The 25,513-nt window shown below is 37.4% G+C and overlaps 1 long non-coding RNA gene across 1 annotated transcript; it reads right to left on the bottom strand.

Moving 5' to 3' along the window:
* Positions 1-22,187: 22,187 nt before the first annotated feature.
* LOC125385530 lies at positions 22,188-25,190 on the bottom strand. The gene is made up of 3 exons (XR_007224916.1): positions 25,087-25,190; positions 24,893-24,991; positions 22,188-22,877 (listed from the first exon to the last, which is right to left on the bottom strand). It is a non-coding gene; the product is annotated as an uncharacterized LOC125385530 (long non-coding RNA).
* Between the last annotated feature and the right edge of the window lie 323 nt (positions 25,191-25,513).

Genomic DNA, 25,513 nt, shown 5'->3' with positions numbered 1-25,513 from the left:
TGTATTCGGTTTTGAATGTTAAATGTAAATATTGATACTAACCAGCGCTTCCGACTATACACTAAAGTATGCTTGTTTCGAGTCAGACTTGCTAAAGTACAGGAAGGGGCTAAACTTCAGTGTTACATTGATGAATTACTTTTCATAAATTGTTATCCGACGTACCGTTCGCATGTATTATATTATTCGCTATATCTCACGAAGTGCATGAACAATCTATAGTATCATTCATTCATACATATGTATCAATTGTACTGTTTCTTGCAACAATCTTAACTTTCGTATCATAAGTTATTACGATTTATTATCTTTAATTATCATTTATTATCATTATGTTATTATATCATTGCAAATATGTTATCGTTTTGTTATGTCATTGTTATTTTGTCATTATATGATTATCTCCTGCTAAATGATTAAAGTCTAGGAGACATTTTTTTTTAACAAAACACGGAATGGCAAGCCAAAGTTGATTCACAAAATTATCCAACTTCTGCCGTTTAAAAAGTGTAGGGAAATGAAGGAAAGTGTGAATTGTATTTTTATGCCTGGTATAAAAATTATCGAGCTTTATGTTTATGAAACATATGATTGACTGTTCAATAGACAACACTTTTGAATCTTGAAGCATTTAATAAACCAATTACACGGTTTATGAACTAACAATTTTTATAAATTCAACTTAATCCAGTGAACGAAGAGATTCCTTCACTTCTTCATTGTTTTCCTTCTTTCGGTATAGTTTGCATTTCATTATTTCACCTTCACTTTTATTCCACATAAATTGCGATCAGTTGTAAGACTTTTAGGTATAAATACTTCTGCACAAACATGTAGCTTTATTCGTTTCAGAGAAAACTGGAGAACTATATGTGTTCTTTCACATGGTGTATTTCTTTTCGTTTATTAAATGAACGATCTCCTGCTTTTAGTGTTGCGTCTAATATTCTTAGAGATTTTTGCGCTTGAGTCATACTCGATGGGAAAAGATATGCGTCCTTTTGCCAACATTTGGTGAAACATGCAGTTGCAAATTAAGTTTAACAACTGCAAAGCCAGTTAGTATATAACTATCCTCAACTTTTATTAAGCATTACTGATCCTGATAGAATGGTAGAAGCTTCCAGTGAATAAAGCATATTTTATACCACTTCTTTTTCCTTCTTTCGATACCTTTATTTTACAAATTAGGATTTTTCCCCTGCTTGAATGAGTACTTCTTACGACGATGAATTAAAGTTGTTGATAAATTTATGTGCAAACAATTACAAAGATTAATTATTTTTGAGCTTCTGTGCTACATTTTTCCTTAAAGAAGTAATCCAACGATTATTAAATTTTTTTCTAGAGAATACGTTTGCAGAGAAAGTAGTCTGGCAATTACATTTCACACGATTCAATGAATCATGAATGAATCGTGACCTTATTTATATTGAATAAGATTTACTTACTTATATTGAACAACTTGCGTAACAAATCTTCAATTAATTCACACTATTATAGAATTCTTGTATTACTGTGAATGTCAATTATTGAAATGATGCGACCATGAAAGAATACTGAAATTCCCGTATACTTCTGCATTACGATAAAATATCTGAAGCTCATCTTCTCACTTGGTATTCGATGACAGATTTATCTTATATATAATATAATCAACTTTATCATTCTTGGGAGAAGTAATTCACAGCTACAACTTCTCTGGTGATACCGAAATTCAATTCTTTATTATATCTGTTTCTAAAAGGTTGTAATAAAAATATACTTATAACACTTTCCTTCGGCGAATTTGAACACTATCTTCATACAACATCCAGTTTTTAAGTCAACCATAAGCTAGGAATTCCAACAATAACGTTCTGACCTCATTATTTACATCTATCGCACACCAAATTCTTTAAATCACGATCATATTGGCTTTTTGTTATTTAGCAGTTAATCTTTCGTTTTTATTTGTGATTTTTCTCGAAACTTGTTCCCACAGTTTTTATGATTAATATTGTGAATTGCAAGAAATGTGCGATCTATTACACCGATCCACAGAACAGTTATTGAGAATTGAAGCGGTTGCGAACGTCAGTACCGACAATAAATTATTAAATGATTCAATTTTTATAGTGTACATTGCACAAATCATTCACATACCACTCGATTGTGTCCCACATACCAGCGATTAAGAATCGTTGGTGTATTACAATGATACTACATAGTTTGTATGTATTACTGAATCTGTGTGATAAGTAAAGAAATGACACTTTTTTAATTTCTCTTCAGCTTTATATATGTAAATTGGTTGTAGCCAATTTGTTGAGACGGATCTTCAATCATAGTTACTAGAGAGATAGATACTACTTTTTGTTTGGGCTTCTTTTCATCCCTTTTCATGCCGATATCGATTTTTTTGGATACTTTATCAACTTGGAATATGTATATCAATCTACGTTCGGTTTAACTGTTAGTATCTTGCTTTACAATTTTTCTATAATCGTTGTTCGTATTGAACACCATGTTTCAGTAATACTTAATAAGCAATCGAATCTTCAAAACATATTTGAAAATCAAAGAGAATATTGTGCACATTTTTCGTGTGATTTATCATCCAGTATCAACATTCGTCTTTGTCACATAACATATTCTTATGTTCTTGCAAATAGCAAGAAATTTCGACAAATATTTCGTGCCTGCAATGCAACTGCAAAATACACTGTCATTATTAACAACTGCGTAAAAACCAGTAAAATTTTAGAAATAAAGGTATAATTTTGTTCCTGTTACATATAATGTATAAATGAACTACGAAAAGGTGCACAAGAATTTTCTAGCAAAATTTTATACAGTTCAGCTCATGAACAACAGGTATTTATAACCAAAGCAATCTTTAATTGTAATAATTGAATATGAAATACAAAGAAATGATTTACGCATTTAGTATATCGTTCTGTGTATATATTGTAGCATGAATAGCATAATAATATAGTTACAGTAAATCATAGCGAGTAAATATTTTAGTCGAACATTGTTGACTTAACTTTTTCGGTGAAAAGTAAAGATGAGGATTAGTAACATAAGATTGATTTTTACTTCTTGTAATCAAGAACAGCATATTCATAAGATTAATATCTATTCATAACAATTCTATTGCAATAATTTGAGTTTACAGTCAGATGTAACTTGTATAGAACGCTAATTGTATCACTAATTGTTTCATCATTTTTAGAATGATGTATTTTGCAAAAAAACAAATTGTACCCAGTATGTCGTGTGTGTGTGTGTGTGTGTGTGTGTGCGCGCGCGCGCGCGCGTGTGGCGTGTGCATGTGCGTGCGTGCGTGTATGTGGCGTTAAATTAGCAAATCTTATATAAATATAAGATTTGATTACATGCTTTACTTTGTATTTAATGTCAAGATCGTATTTCCATAGGGGCATCAACCTGTTGACTTATACTTGAGATGGTATGATCCGTAATGATAATCGATGGTCCTCGTCCGGAGTAATTGTCGCTAGGGGCTGTAGATGTCGCTGCTGGGGTACTGCTGACTTTTCTTCCTAATTTAGTTGCGTAGAAGAAAAATCGGACTCCGGTCGGCGGGATTCGAACCCGCGTTCCGAATGTTCGTAACCTAAGGCGCTAACCTGTTTTTTTTAAATTATTATTTCCAGGTTTTTTACATATTTTTTTTACATGGTTTTTTTCCAGAATAAACGCTAAATTCTGGTTGTGGAGTGGTTCAGGCAAAAGTACCGATACGCGACGGTACGACATAGCCATGCATTATTACGTTTCTTTTTTTTTTTTAAGATTATTATTGTAACTTAAATTTAAGCCGCTGTTGCGCTGTGCTTATGTACGATATTTTAATTTATGTCCTGAAAGCCTGGTCGCAAAAACAGGACAGTTCATTAGCCTATTTGGGAAGGGATCGGAGAGGGTGGGCTGCGAGGGGAGGGGAGGGATGTTCTGTGGAATTATTATAATATTTATTTACATATTTACATTATTCACATATTTACAATTTTATACGGTGCCGTTCTGTGGCTCTTTATCTTGTTGTTTTTGTTATGGGTTCCGTATCCACCAATATTTCGAATATGCGAATTTTTTCCATTACTGAAGCTGGTATGTTGTACCATATTGGACAACCGTAGGTTATAATAGGTCTTATTAGCGTTTGGTAGCACATGATTTTTACGTTGCTATTGAGATTCCAGAATGCTTTGCTGGCTTTGCAGAGTTGGATTTCGATGTGTTGCTTATAGTTTAGTTTTTCATCTCTATTTACTCCTAGGTATTTTACGCAGTTTTTGTGTGGTATGAGGTCCCCTTCGTTTGCTTTTTCTTTTAGGTGGAATTTTTTGTAGTGTTCCCTTTCTGTTGGGCCGATTTTGCTTGTCCTGGGTCTAAATAGAATGGTTTCGCATTTGCTTCCATTGACTTTTAGTTTCCATGTATAATAGTAATCGCTAATTTTGTTAAAGAGTTCTTGCAGTTCTGTTCTTATCGTTTCGGTTTTGCGGCCTGTTACGTGGATGATTAGGTCATCCACGAAGGCTATGGAGCGTTAATGGGTGGATGTGTTGAGGTTAAAGAGGTTTAGTAAGTCGTTATTGTAGATACTGAAGAGTAGCGGGGAATTTACTGTTCTATGGAGAATTCTTCGCTTGATGTGTGTGAGCCGTCGGTCATTATAACTGTTTTGTTTGTTATCATGTCCCAGACTATTTCAATTAGGTATTCAGAGAAGTTCTTTTTAATCATTTTATAAATGAGCCCTGGAATCCAGACTGTGTCGAAAGCTTTTTCGAGGTCTATTAGGCAGGAGGCTACTCGTTGCTTTGCGTTAAGTGCCCAGCAGATGTCCGACGTAAGTTTGTTTATTGCGTGGATTGTGGAGTGCTTGTGACGGAAGCCGAATTGATTTTCCGGGATTACCTTATTTTTTGAGCAGAAGGCGGCTAGGGGGTTGTTTATGATCATTTCATATACTTTGCTTATGTTGGGGAAGAGGCTTATAGGTAGTAGGTTTGCAGGTGATGAACCGTCTTTATTCTTTTTTGTAATGGCTATGAGTTTGTCTTTTTTCCATTTTTTGGGGAAGCACGTGTTGTTTAGCGCGTTGTTAAACAATACTGTGTAGTACCATTTTATTTTGTTTGGTAAGCGTTTGAGCGAGATGTTTGGGATGCCATCGAAGCCAGCGGATTTTTTGTTGTTTAGCGTGGAGAAGATTGTACTTAGTTGATTGTAGTTTGTAAAGTAGTTTATTTCTGGGTCTGGCTATTTGGGGTCGTCCGATGTGTTTTCGTTTGAGAATGTGCAGACTGTTTTGTTTAGCGCTATGTCTTGTTCTATTTTATTTTTTAGTTTGTTTGTTTCGGCGATGATAATTCTGTTTAATTGTTCTCGGCCCATGTGTTCGTTTTGTGTGTGTGTTTTGGAAAAGTGGGTGCCGATAATGTCTAGTTTTTCCGTTGCTTTTGATATTATGAGGTTGCCCTCTGTGTCTTTGTTGGTGTTGTGTATCTCTATACCTGCTTCTTGGATGAGGGAGGCTTTTTCTGGTGACAATTTGAGGGGCGGGATGGAGTTTTGTTCCTTTGGTCTGAAAATTTGATTTATATGCGGGAACATGCTAGCAGAGTCTTTTTTGGAGATATTTTTAATTTTGTCTGTCCAGTATTGATTTATAGAGTTTGCGAATTCTTGTTTTAGTTGTGATTTTATTTTGTATAACAGGTACTTTAGGAATTCTGTTTTCTCTTTTGTCGTAAGAGTAGTTGCATTTTAGGTTGTTTAATTTGGATAGTATGTAGCTTTTATCTCATTGTAGTTTTTTTACATAGGGCTCGCAGGAATCTTTTTCTTTTAGCGTCGGTACGGATTCTTGTAGGGCGATTTGTATATGTTTTTCTATTTCGTCTCTGAATGAGTCGATTTGTCTGTCTGTTAGGTTGACATTGTTATAGATTTTTAGTTCGCAGTTCTGTTCGGGTAGGTTTTGGAACTTTTTCCAGTCTGTCTTTTTGTAGTTGTACCTGGGTGTTTCGGTCTGTGTTTCAAATGTTAGGCAGTCAGATGTGTTCCTGCTTATCTGAAATACTATGGCGTTATGGTCGCTGTCGTAGTCTAGGGTTCTAAGAGTGTTATTTGGTCGTAAATTTTGGAATTTTATTCGCGCGTCTGCTAGGCATATATCCAGGTAAGAGTGTCCTTTTGGGAGAGGGTGGCTCGGAGCTGTAGAGGTTTGTTTTGTAATGTATGCTTTTACTGTCTAGCCAGTTTCTGATGAAGTTTCCTCTCATGTTGTTTAGTTCGTTTTTCCAAAATGTTTGGCATTAAGGTCACCGGCTATTATATGGTAGTTTTCCTGTTTGTAGAGCTGTAAGAGTTCGAAGAGATTGTCGAATTCGTTGTTAAATTGTTTCTGGTTTTCGTGGGCTGCGTAGGCTGCAGTGATAAATAAGTTTTCCTTATTGTTTATTTGTATTTTTATAATCGTTGTTTCTAGGATTTTGAAACTTGTTATTTTGTCGTTTGGGATTGTTTTGAGCTTCAGAGGGTTTTTTATGAGGATTGCCGTTCATTCTCCTTGGGTAGCGTTTGATCTGTCGTGTCTTATCATGGAGTAGTTTTTGAAGTGTACTTTGTGTCTATTGTTCAGTTTTGTTTCTGAGATAAGTACTATGTCGGGGGTTTCTTTCTTTATTAGGGTTAGCATGCTGTATCTTTTTTGGTTTGAAATTAGAGAATTGGCATTTATTGAAATTATTTTCAGATGTTTTACTTTTAACTGATTTGTTTCTTGCTGTCATTGATGGTTGAGTGGGTATTGACTATTCGTCATCTATATTATCGATAGATAATCGATGAAGATGGAGTCGTTTCTTTCTTCATGCGTTTTTAATGATTTTTTTTATTTCATTTAATTGCGTTTGTTGTTCACTTAGTGCTTTTAGTATACTTTTTTTGACGTCTTCAATGACGTTTATTATGTTTAGTTGGGGTATGTTTACTATTGGGTTAGGGTTTTGATTTACGCGCGGAGCTATATTTATTAATTGTGGAGGATTCTCGCGTGCCCGGCTTATGCTTGTTCCTTGTTTTACTACGTCTGCGAACTTTAGCTCGGGGACGTATTTACGGCTTATTTGGGCGATCCGTTCGGTTTTTGTTGTTTTCGCTTTGATGATTTTTTCATTGAGCTTTTTACGTAGCTCGGCGAGTTTTGGGCATCCTTTGTATGATGCGGAATGCCCGAAGTTTTTGCAGTTTACGCAGTAGATTTTTTGCATACTGCGTCTTCTTTTTTTATCTTACACTCGCCTGGTCTGTGCAGCTCAGTGCATTTTACACAGCGGTAATTTAGGTTACAGTTTTGCACTGTGTGGCCTATTCGTTGGTATTTGTGGCATTGAGTGTTACGCCACGAGGCTTAACACAGGCTGTATTTTCTAACCGTCACTCGCGGCCCTACAATGTCTCAGTCAGATCGTCTTATCTGACCGCCGGATCACATACAATGTATCGACGAGCGCATAGCTGTCGCCAAGCAGCGAGTTCTCGAAATGTCGAATTTGGTCCGTTACGTTTTCCACGCAAGAACAGACATACGTGATCATAGGCGCGAACGGTGGCGTGACCTAAGTATGGTGGGGGTCGTCTTAAAGATGAGACAAAGAAATCATCCAAAGTCGATCAGTTCCTTGTGACGCGTCGAACATTACACATTGAGCCAAACATTCGCTTATTCTATTAAGTATCATATCGTGCTACGTCCACCAAGAGACTAAGCTCAATTGTAAGAGCCTTGCTCTATATTGTATACATTTATATTATCTGCGTGCGATAAGGTTGTTAATTGTTGATATCTTTTCAATCGTGTAGACTAATTGTTGGAAATATACATTATTATAATTCTGTGACTCTCAGTGTTATACCGCATCAACCACCCCGATTATTATAACCGAAATACGGGGATCGAACTATTCGTGGTGTCGATTATTCTAATCGTAACGGGAATTTACGACTCTCGTTGACGCGTATTCTAACGACCGCGTCTCCCCGCGATAGCTCGAAATTTACATTGAGTAATATGGTTTTTTTAATTTTTTCCCATTGTACTTTTAGGTAATTTAATCTATTTATTTTTTGTACTTTCCCAATATTGCTATTGGGGCATATTTGAACTATGTAGATTGGGAGCAATATGTTGTTCTCCCTTGATTTTCATGTCGCGAATCGTGACACATTCGTGAATTGTATGTCGTCTATTTGTAGAGCTTGTAGGTCCTCTAGTATTTCTGATTCTGTAAAGCTATTGCCTAGCCCTTTTAGTAAAGAAGTGTGGGGTTTTTGAGATTTAGGTGTGTACATGTAATATGCTGTGCTGGCTGCGGTCAGTATTTTTTTGCTTTGGTGTAATCGTTTAAGCTTACCTGTATGGATTCTTTTAATGTGGAAATTCCTAATTTTGAGAGAATTTTCCATGAGGGCGATCGTGTCTTTCGGGTCCTGAAGGGTTATGTTGATTGGGGGGGAGCCTGGCCCCTTTTGCCGATGCGAGGGCGTCCGCGTGGTCTTCAGCGGGGTGGCTGATGGGGAGGCCCTTATGTGTCTGTCCCTTCAGTGACGTTGTAGGTGGTGATAGGCCTTTGGGTTTGTCTGTTTGCATGGGCTGCGCTTGTGATGTTGCTTTTTTCATCGATGCGGCGAGGGAGGTGATTGTCTGTTCGTCTTTATTCTTGTTTCTGGTTTCTGGTAACGTGACCAGGGACGTAGGCTGTCTGTTTGCCTTTTTTCTTAGTATATCATCTTTTTTTTTATGCTTTCAATAATCGTATTTTGAGTTTCCTGCAGTTGCGATGAGCTAGGTTCTTGTGCTTGTAGGGCTTCAAATCTGTTTTTTGTTGGAATTGCCGCTGGCTGGGGGCTTCTTTTTTGCTTCATGATTTCGTTTTTTTCGTAGTACTCTTCTTGTGTATCGCGTTCTTCTTCGTTTGAACTTTCTTGTCTGCTATTCTTTTTGTTCCTGTTTACCAGGTTTGGTGGTGGGTTGAGTTTTCGCGTCTTTTGTGCGGCAGGTCTTATGCTGCTGCTGCTATCTTTAGTTGTCTTTTGCTTTTCAATCTTCCTTTTAACTCTTTTTTTTGTTGGGCTTATGGCGGGCCTCCTTGATTTCAATTTCATTCTCTTTCTCTTCAATTTTTATTTTGTTTGTAGTGGCGGTAATACTATCACTATTTTTTCACTGTTTAGCACTTTCTCTCTCTCTCTCTCTCTCTCTCTCTCTCTCTCTCTCTCTCTCTCACTGTATACTGTACACTATATAGATTGACGCGCTCACTGTTAAGACCTACGCCTGATGTTCCTTTAGGGCTGGGAGGTCCGTCCTGCTCGGAGGTGCACGGTCAAGTGAAGGCGCTAACCTGTGCGCTGCCGTCGTCCGACACTAGTTAGTGTCGAGTGGTGGTATTCGGCTTGTCAAGTGCCGCCACATATTATATATTGCTTTGTTGATAATATAAGAAATGGAACTGATGGAACTAGAGATTTATTTCACCGACGACATAAATGTTATACGAGATGTTCTATAAACGAGTATTCTAATTTGAATGTTTTGTATATTTTTGCATAATATGAACACTTTTTGCATTTTGTATTTTATAATTCACCGCAAGTCCACCAATATTTGCAGTGTAATCGTGAGTAAACTGTTTGCTAATTATAAATGCGTAATTTGAAAAGGAAAGTTCAAAAAATATGAAAATATTTATTTTAAATTTTCTAAAATTTGAACGTTTGAACATTAAGTATGGAAAATAAACGTATCTTTAATATTTCCATATGGAAGCGGGATGCGAGGCTGGAATGTGTCAGCTGAATGAATGAGTCTAACAGCAAACCATAAAGGCTGAAGCGGTACTCGTCGATAAAAATCATAATGGTTTTAGCTCAGTAAATCCGCTACACAAGAAATCGTGTTTACCCAAAGACGAGCTAATTATAGATCCGACGACCTTATGCGGTTCCGATCGTTAGTCCAAATCCGTCGTTTTTGCCGTGATCATAGGCCCTCGAGTCATCTACCCAAAAAAGCCAACAATTGTAAACAAGGTCGAGAGCTCGGCGCCCGTTGGGACGTTTCGAGAACATCTTCGAAATTCAAATCCCAACGCCTTTCGTCAACTCCGACGGATATAAATATAGCGAACAGGGTAGCGACGCATTCTTAGTTATCGAGAGACACGAGCAGCAGCAATTAAGCGATACTTCTTTGCGCCGATTTATTAGTGACCGCGAACCGAGACAGCAAGTGTATTGTACGACTAGTGTACGCATTCGGTATATTCTAATAAACTACGTAGTTAGGTATACTCTGGTGTTTGTGAAAACTAATCACTACCTTATCACCTCAACTGGTGACCCCGACGTGATATTTTTAGTGTAAGAGGTGACAGTGATAGACTAGTCGCAGAGTGAACAGTATTGTTCGCAACTCACACGATGAAAAAGGAGAGCAAACCAACTCCAGCCGGCGCATCGTTCCGCATGCCGCCCTTTAAGCCTACGAAGATCTGGTTTTCTATTTTAGAGAAGTATTTCGGCGTAGCCGGCATCAGCCACGACGACGAGAAAGCCTTAGCCCTCATGGGATTCCTCGACCCACATTACCTCGCAAAAATAGAGGACACCGTGACCAACCTCCCCGCCACCGGTCAGTACGACAAATTGAAGAGCGAGCTGATCCGCGCCTTGACCGAATCGGACAGCGCCAAAGTCGAAAGGTTAGTCGAACGCGAAGAGATGGGCGACAGAAAGCCCTCGCAATTTTACAACGATTTAAAGAAATTAACCAGCCCTCTCGCGTCCGATGAATTCATCCTAAACTTGTGGAGGAATCGCCTCTCAGATCGTATCAGGGAAGTCCTGGCTGCAGTGGATGATACGAGCATCGAGAAACTGACCAGGACCGCGGATAAAATCGACGAGGCGTACAATCGTATCGGGCAGCACGCGCACAAGGTGGTCACAATGGCCGAGCCACCGGCACCGCACGTAGACAAAAACGACGCGCTGGCCGCCGAGGTCAGCAGACTGCGGGAAGAAATTAAGGCTTTGAAAATCGGCGGGTATCGTCGACCGCGAAGACGCTCGAATTCTCTCACTCGACCCCGCCGCCGTTCCTGTTCGCGAGACAACCCGCGTCAGGACGGAATTTGCTTTTATCATGCAAGATTCGGCGATCGCGCCACGAAATGCACCATCCCTTGTAGGTGGAAGTCGGCAAACGACCCCAGCCGTCTGTAAAAGCGGCAAACGACGACGGCTTGGGATCTCGCCGCATCTTTATTGTGGATCGGAGAACGAAAACTTCGTTCTTAGTTGACACCGGTGCCGACATCAGCGTTTATCCCCGAAGCAGGCTATCCAGGGACGTAAAGAAAACAGCGTACGAACTATTCGCTGCCAATGGGACGCGCATCGCAACGTACGGCACCTTAGCGATGGAGCTGAACCTGTCCCTCAGACGTGCCTTCAAATGGCACTTCACGGTCGCCGATGTGCAAACCCCCATCATCGGCCTAGACTTCCTAAGTCATTACGGGTTGCTTGTGGACCCAAGAAAAAGACGTCTTCTCGACACAACAACCCAGCTATCGACCAGGGAATACGCCGCCAACTGCAAACCGCCAACAGCATATGATTAAGACCGTAAATGGGGATTCGGTCTACCACCAATTGTTGGCGAAATTTCCAGATCTAACGCGCCCACCGGCCTTTGGGCGAGAGAAAATCCGGCACGGCGTGGAGCACCACATAGAAACCACACCCGGCCCACCCGTATATTGCAAACCCCGCCGGCTCGCACCGGGCCGTCTCAAGCAAATCAAGGCGGAATTTGCAACGCTTATCGAGCAAGGAGTCATGCGCCCATCGAAGAGTTCCTGGGCATCTCCACTACACGTCGTCCTAAAGAAGGATGGAAGTCTGCGACCTTGCGGTGACTACAGGGCGCTGAACGCCCGCACTGTTCCCGACAGGTACTCTCCACCGCACATACAAGACCTCGCGCAGCATCTACACGGTAGGCGAATATTCTCAAAAATTGATTTAGTGCGCGCCTACCATCAAATCGCAATCGCGCCTCAGGACGTTAAAAAAACCGCGATTGCGACACCATTCGGCCTTTTCGAGGCAACCAACATGATGTTTGGGCTTCGAAACGCCGCGCAAACGTGTCAACGATTTGTCGATGAAATCACGCGAGGCTTAGAATTCGTATACGCGTACGTAGATGACTTCTTGGTAGCTTCGGAAACCGAGGAACAGCACCGCGAACACTTGCGGATTTTGTTCGAACGTCTAAATCATTACGGCGTAGTAATCAACCTCGCAAAGTGCGAGTTCGGCGTTGACGAAATAGCCTTCCTAGGCCATACGGTAAACGCGAAGGGTATAAAACCGCTCGCCGATCGAGTAAAAGCCGTAAATGAAGCACCGCTCCCCGCGAACATTAAGGCACTACGCAGATACCTCGGTATGATTAATTTTTACCGACGTTTCATACCGGGGGTAGCTAAAATCTTACAACCCCTCAACAATTTGCTACAAGGGGCGAAAAAGGGCAACATGCTCATTACCTGGTCGGAGGAAGCCAAAACGAGCTTTAGCGAGTCAAAACGCGCCCTAGCTAACGCTACAATGTTAGCGCATCCTATACCTGGCGCGCCCATCAGCCTCGCTGTAGACGCGTCCGACTATGCAATAGGAGCGGTGTTGCAGCAACGCGCGAAGGACACTTGGCAACCGTTGGGTTTCTTAACTAAACCCTTAAATTCCGCGCAGCGAAAATATAGCGCGTATGATCGCGAATTGCTCGCTATGTATACCGCGGTTAAGCGATTTAGACACGCCGTAGAGGGGAGGAATTTTATTATTTTCACTGACCATAAACCCCTCACTTATGCGTTCAGTCAAAATCCCGACAAGTGTTCGCCGCGACAATTCCGACAGCTAGATTATATCGGTCAGTTCACGACCGATATAAGGCATATAAAAGGGCTGAATAATAATGTTGCCGACGTCCTATCGCGCATCGAAGCCATAGGAAAATCCGTGGATCACAAAACCGCCGCGCAAGAAAACGATGAGGAACTCCGCGACATCGTTAACTCCGATACATCCGCGTTGCAGCTTAAGAAAATTCGTTTTCCGGATTACGACGCGGAAATATACTGTGACGTGTCAGGCGACATTGTACGACCGTACGTACCGAAATCCTTGCGGCGCGACGTATTCAATTCACTTCACGGACTTTCCCACCCAGGGATACGCGCGACCCAAAAACTCGTAAAATCGCGTTTTGTTTGGCCTGCGCTAAATAAAGATTGCCAAACATGGACACGGCAATGCATCCCGTGTCAACAATGTAAAATAACGAGACACGTATCAACGCCGTCCGGAACATTCGGAGAGCTCGCAGAACGATTCGAGCATATACATTTAGACATTATCGTCATGCAATACTCACAAAGCTGCCGATATTGTCTAACATGTATCGATCGTTTTTCACGTTGGCCCGAAGCGATTCCTATACCAGATATGGAAGCAACGACCGTTGCCTCGGCTCTTCTTTCCACATGGATAGCGCGGTTTGGCGTCCCAGCAAAAATAACAACAGATCAAGGACGCCAATTCGAATCCAATCTTTTCAAAGAACTATGCCGGATGCTCGGCATTAAGCATTTGCGTACCACAGCCTATCACCCCGCTTCCAACGGGATGGTAGAGCGCTTCCACCGGCAGCTTAAAGCCGCAATCAAATGCCACAATTCGAGCAACTGGGTCGAAAGCCTTCCCGTAGTTCTTCTAGGCATTAGAACCGCTATCAAGGAAGACCTGAGCGCAACGGCAGCCGAAATGATTTATGGTATCACCTCAAAGCAATATATGGATAATATATGCATATACCAATATATGCAATAACGGTTGTCTATGTATGTTCCCACCCATCAGTGTTACATATACATAATATTTCTGCATAATAAAAATCATTGTAAAAAATAATTCCTGATATGAAAATCCTTTGCGAAGATAGTTTTCGAAAAATTGACAAGTATTTATTTTCATGTAGATCTATTATAAAGTCGTATATCGTATGTAATTAATGAGACTGTTTTTGCCTTTCTATTCACACAAAATGGCAACACCTTTCGTTAAATTTCACCATTACTGATGATGAAAGTACCGACATGCATGTATAAATCAGAAACTTGTGCGATTGAATATTTTACAAGGTATATTGAAAAAAAATTATTAAAAAGGCGCAATGTCGTAAACGTTGTGACGTAAATATTTATTTCTAAAAATCTTACTTTTTGTCGCAACGAGAAAATTCTGTTACCTTTACCAACATATATCGTTAATGATAATGTGGGTTCAGGAAATGTTCATGTTCCAAATAAAGAATTTTCGGACATTTTCAAAATTATTAATAAAATGTTTGATATTTATTACCTGGAACTGCGCAACGAAACATGATTTAACAATGAAGGATGCATTCCTCATGATAGAAATATGACATATTTGGCATTAACTATCAAACTATACAAATATACAATGTGGCTCGGACAACAGTCAAGATTTGTAGGCTCAGCTATGAAGACGCATTCAAAATTACTGCATTAAAAGAATGTTTAACCAGTTTCACCCCTTTTTTTAACAGTAACTCTATATGCTTGTAAGCTTTATGGTATTCTTTTTTCTTGTCTACATTTACTAAGTCTTATATTTGCAGTATATGCAAATATGTATATGTGTATTGTGTTGTTATTTCGCTTACATTCTCGCTTTTTCCATGTATATACTGGGTGAGCCAAGGTTATATGTCGAAGGTCGTGGTCGACGTCGAGACTTCGATATTTTATGACAATCATAACTAAAGTCATCAACAACCTAAGAAAAATCGACTTCCTCCCACTTCTTATTGATTTGCGACCTAAAGATTGGACTTATGATTGCCTCACTTTATAGACAATTTTATTCTCCACAATTTTCTACTAAAACTTTTCCACTTAGGATAAGTAATTTTTAAGATATAAAGCAAAATGTAACAAGGATTCGTGTTTTTTACGTTTAATCAATATTTTGTTTAGGAAGCACAGGAAAATTGATTCAAAGTGGCTTATGTTTTTCTAAATCCCGTTGCATATTAGGCAAAAACATTTCTACTATCAATTTATTTCTGAATAAATATTAATTCGATGGGGCTAGAGAGGTTGATTTTGGTTTGGCCGGTTCTTAGTTTAACAAGGAACATCCTTTTATTATTTAACATGTAAAATATAAAAGTTTTAAGTGAAAGCGGTGACAACGAATCCAGTGATAGTGACGTATTTGTGCCAATCAGAAAGCGTCCAAGGCGTATGATTATAGATGAGAGTAGTGAAGAGGAAGGTCGACGCGTCAATCATGGATTTGGCACAAAAGTAAAAAACACACCAATAGTTTGGAAGTATTATAAAACTCATGACATAAAAGCGTCTGTTTTATCTCTAATTTAAGCGAGGATCCAAAAATATTAGACCTACTTTCTATTATATTTGATAACAAATTTTGGGAAATATTTGTTACGGAAACAAATCGCTTCGCATATCAGACAATGCACGACGAGCGTAAAAGACGGAAAGTGGACGACACTTGATATCCTATTACCTTAGACGAAATAAAGGCCTACTATGCACTGTGTATTTTGATAGATCAAGTAAAAAAATCATATATCCAACTGTATTGGACTATAAGAGCAGTAGTAAAAACGTCAATATCTAGAAAAACAATCCCTTTCAAGAGATTTTTTAAGAAATTTCGAGATTTTTACATTTTCCTGATAATGAAACTGCTGATAGTAATGACCGACTTCAAGAGGTAAGACCTATCATCAACCTCTGGAATGAAAAATTTAAAGAAATTTACACACCCAATGATGTCAGTAAAGATGAATTCTTGATGAAATATAAAGGGCGTTTAGCGTACAAACAATTCAATCCGTCGAAAAGAGCTTGATTTGGATTAAAAATTTACAAATTGTGCTGGGCAAGTACTGGTTTCTGTCATGGATTTAAAATATATTTCTACCAAGACAAAATTGATCGAAATGATAGTGAGTCGGAGAAGGTTGTGATAAAGTTATCAAAATCTATAATAAACAAGGGATATACTTTGTTTCTGGACAACTAGTACTCTTCACTCAACCTCTTTTTAAAATTACGCCAGAAAAGGCAAACGTTATTGGGACAGTACGTAAGAATAGGAAAATATGCCAAAAGACATTCAAAAGCGTATTTTGAAGAAAGGAGTATGTGTATGGAGATGTTGCAATAATTTGATAGCTCTGAGATGGAAGGACAAGTGCGTCGTATATATAATATCAATAAAACACGAAAGTGTAGAGATGGTTGGGCAATCAGACAAAGAATTACAGAAAGTAATGAAGCCTGAATGTATCCTGGAATATAACAAGGGTATGGATGCAGTTGATCATCAAGATCAGATGTTATCCTAATCATGAGAAAAGTCATCAAAGGATACTGAAAACTTTTCTTTTATATATCAAAAAAGGGAGACTTATGTTGATTAGCGAATAAATATAGCGGAAGCAAAATTTATCGGACTACAAAACACATGCGAAATCTATATCAATTGAACCTAGTCGACTTCAAACACAATATTGGGGCTCAGTTCCCAAAAAATATCGACTCGGCACCTCGAAAGTAGCATCCAAGAAGGCGCTTTGGAAGAACCACCTTACAGTAAATACACAACGGGTCCTGACCGTCATAAGGGAAACGAATGCAGACGCCCTGACCACGACAGACAGAATCCACGAGATACACCCAGATATGTATTTGTAATTTTTTGAAGATTTATATAGCATCAGATTTAAACAGCGTCAAGGACGCTTCACCGTCAACGTTTGGGTAGAAATCACTGAGAACCATGTTACCGAACTTATTTATTTATCTACTTGACTAACAAGTGCGGCGTATCTGCGATTTCTGCGTTTTCGTTTCATACGTGAATTACGATCAAGTTATACCAAGGTACAGTTGTCATTCCTTTTTCTTCACCCATTGTAATAGTGCAAGTTAACCTACTAACTGAACTGCTACTAACTAAATATAAGAACCAGAAATTCCAAACATACGGTCGATCACGAAAAGATTCGGACACTATTTAATTTCAGTTTTTAATGTCAATATTTTCAGTAAATATATAAGGACCAATAAAAACGTAGGCATCATTTAATAAATGTTGTATAGGTAATATATACAACGAACATTTTTGCGCAAATAAACGCAAGCACATGAAAATCAACACCTATTAAAGCAAGCAAATTGCACATTTTTAGTAAATATTAGTACAGGAATTTTGAATAATAGAATCATTAGACCATTTAACTTGTACGCGTACGAATATGTGCTTCATGCGTCTAGCAACACAGTGCAATGCATGTTTTCTAATATGAGCGTCGTGATCATGAATTGGGTTATATCGGACGAGACAGAGAAATGGATGCAAAAATAAAATCAAACATTATACTTCAGCAGAAAAAAGTCCTTATGCACATGATTGCGAAGTATTCTGATGTTTTTTCTATAATTGTTTTGTATCGCCAGGCATTGCTTATTCAAACTACTCGCTAATGTACAATATATTGCATTACATAATTATTTCGGTTTAAACTTCAACTAAAGCAGAGATTTCCGTTTTTATTATAGGAGAGAGAGGGGGGACAGAGAGAGAGAGAAAGAGAGAGAGAAGAAATAATTAATTGATAAACTGGAATGTGAATAAATCTCTAGCTATGTAAAGTTTGAAGATTGTACAAAATAGGTTTGGGGTTTTTTTAAAGATATCAGTCAGAATAGCATAGCCTTGCTTTCAGAAGAAATTCCTCAAATATTTTAACTGTTGCTGGATAATTCCGTGTTATACAAAGAAGGTGAAAGCATTGACGATAAGCATGGTAAATCTTGCTTCCTCAATAGTCGGTATATCCATAAGCACATTGCCATGTTTTATCCACTTTCATGCAAGAGGCTAGAACTGTTTTCGAAGAGCAGAATCATATCGACAGTTCACAGAAAACTTTCAGAGAACTGATAATATTAAGCAAAAGTAATTATAGCTTTAATATAGATTAAAGCCACTTCTTGCAGATTTTTTAGATTTTCTATTTTTTAATTTATAGAACTTTTTTATTTATTGTTTCTAATTTTTTATTTCTTTCTTTCTTTTTAATTATTTATTTTTTATTTAGTAACTTGGGTGTATTGCGTGCGCAGTGCGCATAGTGCGTGTAGTGTAGGCGTAGAGCATGTGTTATGCCCAATATAGTCGTACTTTACGTCCTCCATTATCTATATCGCCTATTACAAAATGTCGTGATTTTCTGACCTAATCTACTGTAAAGAATCCACATTTTTCTCTGATAATTGTAATGCGATAGACTTTTATAAGAGCTTTTTGGGAAATTTACTATCGCGAAAAAGTTCGATTGTCGAAAATAAAATCTAGCTTAATCGGAATATCCTAAATCTATCACTATGGTCTCCTGGAGCAACTTAGAAATGACATCGCCATTCTCGAAAGAAGGTCCCGAGGTTGTACATATTAATATATCTATACGTGAAAAAACAGTGTGGATGCGTATATTCAAACTAGCATTCTGGTGAAATGAATGATCTGAACTTCAATGCATACTTTCAGAAAAATGTATACATATAGATATGTGAGGTGTGTAGGTCGTGATAGGTGCGGAAGCGTAGTGTAGAGGATGAGATAGGTTCGGCTGCCGGTGTAGATGTCGCTGCTGGTGTACTACTGTATTTTTCTTCTCATTTCAGTATCGTCAGTTTGCTGTTGAGTGCCGAAGCGTACACACGTGTGTCTAGTGCCCAGTGAAGTTCTCAAAACAACACGTGACACCCATCCGCCGAAAGTGAATCTATATAAAACTAGCCGAGTGTTTTCAAAAGTGCTAGTGGGAAATCCAACGCTCTGACTCAAATCGACTAGTTATTTCAAATTGAATTAACTAGCTCGATGATGTCCCAATCATCTCAAACGGACTCTCCGGAGCTGAGTTATAACAGTGCCGTTCTTCCTCTGCCGTGGCAAAGGGACAATACATCCCTCTTTTCAAACGACCCGAAACACACAAAAAAACGCAAGCTGGAAACAATTAAGATAAATGCCAACAAGAGTCAAACTAAACCGCCAGCTAGCCAAGTAACCACCTACAACAGATTTTCAATACTGGAATCCACAGATGACTCCATGGACACAACCGAAACGGTAAATAATCTACATACCCAAAGAATTCCCCCTCCCCCGCCAATCTTCATTGACGTCATTGACATTCAAACAACGACAAAGTCTATCGAAAAAGATATCAGCAGAGAGGACTACAAACTAAAAATATATAATAACCATGTAAAAATTCTGCCAACCAACCCAGACGCCTATAGAAAACTAACAAAGTTACTAAAAACCTTGAAGGCAAACTTCCACATATACCAACTCAAGCAAGAAAGACCTTTTCGTGTGATGCTACGCAATATCCACCACACAGCCAATCTAGACGAGCTGAAGTTCGAACTTTTAAAACATGGCCCTGAAGTAACTAACATTAGCAACATAAGGCATAGAATCACGAAAAGCCCGCTATCCTTATTCTTTATTGATATAAAACAAAAACCAAATAATAAAGAAATTTACAACCTCAACCGTCTGATGAATTCAGTAGTAAAAAACGAACCACCTTTTGTAAAGAAAGAGATAGCGCAATGCAAAAGGTGTCAAAGGTACGGCCACACGCAGAAATACTACAACCATAATTTCCGGTGCGTTAAATGTGCAGGTAGTCACTCCACTGGCCAATGCACTAAATCTCCAGAAACCCCTGCGAAGTGCATCCTCTGTCAAGGAGAGCATCCTGCGAACTATAAAGAATGCTCAGCCTATAAAACATTGCACAATAATAAGTACCCCAAACCCAGAGCCAAGGAGATAACCAACCAAGAACCCAGACCTCAACAATTCTCCACACTATCAATCTCTTATGCCCAAACAGTACAAGGAAATATAAACAATACGAAAACACACAGTGGCCACTCACAAAACAGTGTTCCCACCTCATAAAACAGATAACTTCACCAGACTCGAAAAACTAATCGAGAAACAATCAGAACAAATCAACAACTTACTATCATTACTAATACTCTTCATGGATAAATTAATACACACAGAAGCAAAATAAAACCAATGCGTATAGCTCTGTGGATCGCCAACGGTCTAGCTCAGCACAAATTTGAACTAGAACTCTTCTTAAAACAACAGCAAATCGACGTTATGCTCATATCTGAAACTCACTTCACCAACAAAAATCACCTAAAAATAAACGGGTATAACTTCTACCAAACCCAACTCATATCTGAAACTCACTTCACCAACAAAAATCACCTAAAAATAAACGGGTATAACTTCTACCAAACCCAACATCCCAGCGGAAAGGCCCACGGTGGCACAGGAATAATCATCAAATACAACATTAAGCAATACGAACTTCCATCATTTCAGAAGGACTACCTCCAAGCCACAAACGTAGCGATAGAAGATTGCCATGATATAATCACCACTTCAGCAGTATATTGTCCTCCTAGACACTCCATATCTAAAGAAGACTTTGATAACTTCCTTGACGCTCTGGGCAACAGATTCATAGCAGGAGGAGACTATAACGCCAAACACACCCAATGGGACAACAGACTCATCACAGTAAGAGGCAAAAATCTCTTGAATGGCCTAAACACCAACAGACTCAACTACCTCACCACATATGAACTAACATACTGGCCCACTGATACAAACAAAATACCTGACTTACTTGACTTCTTCATAACCAAAAATATCTCGCCTAGATATGTCAAAATCAACTCCTCGGCTAAACTCTCTTCCGACCATTCCCCCGTAATAGTAACAGTCAGTTCAGCAATAATCGAGAACCCACCTAATGGTCTTATTCACAACCAATTCACCAACTGGCAGCTCTTCAGAGAAGTCTTTAATCACTCAATCTCTGCCTCAATTTCACTAAAAACAAATGAAGATATCGAATTCTAGAAAATCCCAAATCCTAGAAAAGAAAAAATATTGCTCAGCGGTATTTCTTGACATTCAACAGGCATTCGACAAAGTATGGCATGATGGGCTTCTATACAAACTTAAAAAAATCCTACACACACCTACTACTCCATCCTAAAGTCCTAGCTAACCAAAAGACAATTCATGGTGAAATACTTAGACGCCATGACCAGAACATTTCCAATAGAAGCTGGCATACCCCAAGGTAGTGCCCTTGGACCCCTCCATCTACACTGCCGACCTACCAATATCATCAGAAATAATTATAGCAACATTTGCTGACGACACAGCGCTATTAGCTTCCCACGCAGACCCGATAATTGCTTCATCCACTCTCCAGCGATGTTTCGACTCTATGGAAAAGTGGTTTCATAAATTAATGAAAAAAATCTACACACGTAACCTTCACGCTGCGAAAACAAACCTGCCCTCAGGTCGCCATTAACAATATAACAATTCCTAACAAGGACACAGTCAGATACCTGGGCATGACTCTGGACAGGAGATTAACATGGAAACAACACATCACAGACAAATCGAAGCAACTCAAGGATAAACTTAAAAAATTTTATTGGCCACTGGCCGACGCTTCAACCTAAGCACGCAGAACAAAATTACACTATATAAGACCATAATAAAACCTGTCTGGACCTACGGAATCCAACTATGGGGAACAGCAAGTAATTCCAACATTGAAATACTCCAACGCTTCCAATCGAAAACGCTAAGATCTCTAATAAATGCACCCTGGTATGTTACCAACGAAACAATCCACCGCGACCTCAAGATACCCACAGTCAAAGAAAGAATATACAAAGTCAAAAGCAGATATAACACAAGAGTCAACAACCACCACAACCCATTAGTCTAGTCGCATTTAGTCGCAGACTAAAAAGAAAATACCCTTTAGATTGAAGCATTAGATTCAGCTAGAATCAACATAATATAAATTATTATAAACCAAGTTATTGTACCACACCAAATGAAGTTACTGAAAATTCTCAACGAGAATTGATTGTAAATAGTCTATCAAATAAAAAAAAAAAAAATTTAAGAATCGTGGAAGAAAAATCGGACTACGGGCTCCGGGATTTAAACTCGGGTCCCGAACGTTCGTAACCTAATGCGCTAACCACCGCGCTGCCGTTCTTCGGTTTTAGTATCGAGTGGTGGTATTTGTGCTGTCGAGTGCCGCCATATATAGAACCTGATTAAATTGATATATTCCGTCAAACGTGAATTCATCGGAATCTGCATCCACTAAGAAAGTACTCATAAAGAAAAACGTAAACTGGGTCACAGTTATCTGAGGAAATAAAGGGAAACCTACAATGTAAAGGCGCGATCGACCTCAGAAGCGGTTTAGTTACATGAACCAAAATATTTCAAATCTCAGTCTAATCGCAGGCAAAGACGCAGTGATTTTTACCGTTTTCTACGCGCATACTGTCCGTATAAATACAAATCTCGGCTGGATCATCCTGATTATATTTTTAATACGGCGGAAAATAAAAACGCATGAATATATGCATTTTGTAATAAAAATAATTAAAACGGACTCACCGTACCAGTATAGGAGAAGATTTATGACTATGTACCTCACTGAAGAATAGGTTTACCTGAATTTTACAAAGTCCATATATAAGTTTCTGAAGACCCAAACATCGAAAGCCCTAAAAAATGACAACAGATTAGAAAAATTAAATGTAAGTATCTAAATTGAAACACAATTATTTTGTAAGAGCATAATTGAATTAATATATAATACTGCAATTAAGTTAAGATATTACAACAACGTATCATTATTTGTTTAAGTTTCATAAAATACTTTTATATAAGAGAATTTTAATAAAAATAAATAGTTTATAGTACTAAAATTCTTTACTATTTTTACAGTATATTTATTTATAAGTTATCATTGAACTTATCGCTATAATATTCAAGAATCCACATAATATTCGCAGGATCTATCTCGTTACATTTGTTAAAAAATTTAAATTTTTCTGTAATTTGCATGCTTTAAGCAGATCCTTTTGTTAATCATCGATCAATCAAATTGATCATATTCTTAAAATCTGGACGGAATTAAAAGAATTGATTTGAAAATACCGAGGTATAATTCTAGATCTAATATTTCATAACATGTATATAGAAAAAAATAATTTTAAAGCAATCCAATTTATATAAAAAAGAACATTGTTACAGTTTAACATTGTATTAGGTCATCCCATAAGTTCGTGCCGACCTTTGTGTATACATTTCATGTGTCGATTTATAAACATACGGCGATAAGGGCACTTGAAAAATGGGAAGAAGTTGTACAACGAGAGGGGGATTACATTTTTTCATGAAACTGAATGGTATGTAAACAATCTTAACATATATAACCGCTCGAAAAACGGAACGAACTTATGGGATGACCTAATAAATTGTAATATATTCACATTCATAGAACTATTCATAAATGTCAAGGAAATAATCCGTCAACTGTTAATGTTTCATTTGGATTGTTTTGGATGACAGAAATATAATTTCACTTCAACCAATTCTTGACAACTGAAACGATTCTAAAATCAATGGAAATGTATAATAATTTATAAGCTCTGATGAAAAGTAGAAAATTCTACAAAAGTTCAATATTTCAATGTTCCATGCGTATTTATTACATTTATGACATATTGTATTTATTTTATTTATTTAAGATTTATTATATTTATTACATATTATTGTTACTGATAGTGGTTCTGAGAGAGACAGTTTTCAACATGTAAAGTTTACTTTTAATACGCATTAAAGAGAATTGAGTAATTGTATTCTTAACATTATAGATATTAAAGGTGTACTAAATTCATTTAATATTTGTCACAATTTCTTCTTTATATTATAAATAATACATTCGGGTACCAATCGCTTAAGTGCTCAAATTACAGAACATGATCGGACAGTGTTTAGTACAGATAGATACTTTTAAAATAATCAAATATACTATATTATTATTAAATATTTAACAAAAATGTTTAACATTTAATTTGCGTCGTGTATTCTAATTCTAAATTAATACGTTTACACCTATAATAGAAGAAAAGAAAAAAAATTCGACAGATAAAAAAGGTACAGCATATATACATACCTCAAGAGTGTAATGTAACAAAAAGCGTATTCAAACGCTTGAGATGAACGATGTTTATATCGAATGTCCGGAAAGAACGTTATATGTTTAATAATTTCGGTTGATACTAATTCTATACATAATCGTGTATAAGACTTCAGGATTATTTTGTCACCATTATGTATAACCAATTATATTTATTCATAAATTATATATTTCAGTAATAATTTAAAAAATTACTTTGCTACTCTTAACATATTCAAATATACTAGTACATAATATACCATGAATATAACATAGATGCACAATTATTAATTATTATTAAACATTTAATAAAAATTTGTAACTTAATTTGTAAAATATATTCTAATTTTACATTAAACGTTTCTAGCTATACCAGAAGAAAATTTAACCAGTACGATAGGTACAATATACTTGACACAAGGAATGTTTTAACGGAATGTTTCATGCGGACTATAATTTTTATTATGGATAAAGTAGGAAAACAGAATTACGAAGAATATTATAAAAAGGGTCTGTAGTATAGATATTCAATGCATAAAATCGAAGGATACTTACCTTTTTAATATACGTTGCTGCTTTATTTCATCCTTATTTGTTGTAACAAGTGGATTTCTTGAAATAACAGCGGCATTAGTCCGTAATGCATTCAATCACCTCAAAAATATATATTTTTATCAATACATTTAACATATATTTAAAATTAACATGGCAAGTAATATGATAAGAAAGTAGTATATATTACAACGCACAATGGAGACACAGTCTTGGAAGTGAAAATTAAGTTACAATAATAATTTATCACGACTTTACCAAAGAACGTACATCGCAACGTAACGACTCAACAGTTACTGATATCGACAATCGAAATCGAGATTGTCTAACGTTGCCGGTTCCCATTTCTAGTGCGCAGGATTATACTGCCCGCAACAAGAACCAATAGCAAAGCACTTTAAAAGGAAGAACGATTCTAGAAAATATTTTATCTTATCTTCATTTGAATTTTTTAAACAAAAAGATATATAATTAAAGAATAATTCTAATTAACTTTGGGAAATATAATATACACATAATATAATTTAATATTATAATATATCTTTTGAATTTATTATTTCATTAAATGCATGAAAGTATTGCCAACCTAAGAAATGATGAACATACTATACAAAAATGAAATCC

The sequence above is a fragment of the Bombus terrestris genome, chromosome 8 (assembly GCF_910591885.1).
Source record: "Bombus terrestris chromosome 8, iyBomTerr1.2, whole genome shotgun sequence".
In the NCBI taxonomy this organism is placed as follows: Eukaryota; Metazoa; Arthropoda; class Insecta; order Hymenoptera; family Apidae; genus Bombus; species Bombus terrestris.
The sequence above is the reverse complement of the archived record's forward strand: the minus strand, read 5'-3'. Positions and strand labels throughout refer to the sequence as shown.